The following is a 2,132-nucleotide window of genomic DNA, read 5'->3' as shown; positions in this document are numbered from 1 at the left end:
TCTACTCTTCTTGTAAATACATCATGGTAGATTTGGGAACACTCAACGACACACTTTAACCTTTATATCCTCTTTAATGACACTATATCCAAATTGAGTAATACTCTGATGTGCTGAGGATTAGGAGTTCAACACACATTTCTGAAAAATATTTTAATTAATTTACTTATAAAATATTTAAAAATATTATTCTTTGACAAATTGCTAGCTGCAGATTCTGATTACTCTCACATTCCACTCTTTTATTTACCTCTTACCTTTATCAAACCTTACTGTCATCCCTGAAAGTCTCTTTCCCACATTTATATCCTTTTGTTTTGTGGCTCACTGAGTTTAACTACGTCCATTTGTGTGACTATGGGTATTTGACCATACCTGGTATGTGAAGTCTGGTGAGCTCACCAATGCATACACAGTGAATGACACTACTTTACCTCCTTCAGCCTCTATCAGTAGCCAATAGTTCCTCATGGAGAGGTAGGGCCGCAGGTACCCCTCCCCCACACGTGGTCGACTGATCAGAGGCACAGCCATTACAGATCCATTGCCAATAACTGTAGCCTCTCTGAGCTCATGATTAAAATGGCTGTGTTATGGCCTGAAGATGATGTTTCATACTCCTTCTCCCCAACATTCAGATCATTATTTTCTTTCCCTCTTTGGTTTACATTCCACAAACCTTAGATGTAGTGGTACAAATGTCCTGTTTAGGGAGGAATATTCAACAATAACTTATTTGCAGAGTCGGAGGCAGCCAGGAGTCCTTCTATTCAGTGCCGTTCATTACAGAGAGAGGCCCTCTGGTCATGACTGAAACTACTGTTTGTCTTCATGTGCATGAGTGTAGAACAATCTGCCGGAATATGGGGAACAAAGAAAGCTGATTTCTTTTTTCTTTTTTTTTTTTTTCCAGCTTTCAGGAACTTTATTTTTCTTCCACCTTTTTCCCCTTTGCTCAGGTGTCTGCAGAGCTCAGGACCACTCTATGGTGGCCCCAACCCACTCGGTGGCCTGCGCCGTGGGAGCTGCTGACCAGTCCTCAGTGGCTGGCTGGGCACTGCAGTCTTCAGTAGGGACCTGCTGTATGGGCACAGAGGGCACCTGCACACCCTCAGACCAGTCTGCCACATCGGGCTGAGTGGCAGTGAACTCACGAGCTGGCGCAGTCCATTCGCCCTGGAATTCCTCCTAGGTCAAGGCCTTCTCAGCAGCAGCCTCCTCCTCCTTCTCAATCTCCTCCGGGTCTCTGTAGAAGTAAAGGTCAGGCGTAACTTCCCACGGGTGCTCACGGGAGATAGTGCCACGCATGCGGAGCACTTCCCGGGCCAGCATCCACCACATCAAACCCACTGAGTGAGCGAGCTTGTTGTTGCATGGATGCCACATAGCGCAGAGGGGAATCTGTTGTGCACGGAGCGATGGTGGGCAGGTTGACGTAAGAGGCCTCCGTGAGGGGCTGGTGGTCAGCCCTGGGATCAGGCACCACCAGAAGCCGTGGTTCCCTGAAGGCCGCTTGGATCTGGTTAGTGAAGGTCCCGGGTGTGAAGCGGCCAGCAATTTTCGTGGCTCCAGAAAACTGATTTCTTGATTCCCATCAATTTTCCAACAGCTTCTCAGCTCAGGGTGGAACTTCATCAGGCTCTCTCCCGTCTGTGCTTAAATTCTTATTTTCTTGTTACTGTATAGGACTTGTATCATGTCCAGCAAACACTGTTTCATTGAAGGTATCTACTACCTCAGGCTCTTTCAAAATTTCGGTTTCACTCTTAAGCCATGATTCTTGAGCCGTGGGAGCTAGGGGGTACGGTGATATAAGTGTCATGTTTAGGGCTGAATACTCTATAGTATCTTATTCTCTGCACATTGAAAGCTGTGTGCTTCATATACCGCAAATAGAAACATACCTGATGAGGGTTGAGAGATACACTAATATATGAGTATGAAAGTAAACATGTGTGAGGCACTTTATTACTATGTCTACTTAAGATAATAATTGTATTAAGTTCTCCTCCAGGGACTATGATTTAACTATACATAAGGTTTGGGCACAGCTAATGGTAACAGGAATCAGTTCTTCCTGGACTTTAAATCCAGTCAAAAGTGACTGGTTACACCCACAGCATTCATATCAC

The 2,132-nt window shown here is 45.2% G+C and overlaps 1 pseudogene; it reads right to left on the bottom strand.

Moving 5' to 3' along the window:
- Window positions 1-954: 954 nt before the first annotated feature.
- Window positions 955-1,822, bottom strand: LOC110562568 (small ribosomal subunit protein uS2-like; annotated as a pseudogene).
- Window positions 1,823-2,132: the final 310 nt, after the last annotated feature.

Source organism: Meriones unguiculatus, chromosome 21, assembly GCF_030254825.1.
Source record: "Meriones unguiculatus strain TT.TT164.6M chromosome 21, Bangor_MerUng_6.1, whole genome shotgun sequence".
Taxonomy (NCBI): Eukaryota; Metazoa; Chordata; class Mammalia; order Rodentia; family Muridae; genus Meriones; species Meriones unguiculatus.
This window is presented reverse-complemented; position numbering and strand designations above follow the sequence as displayed.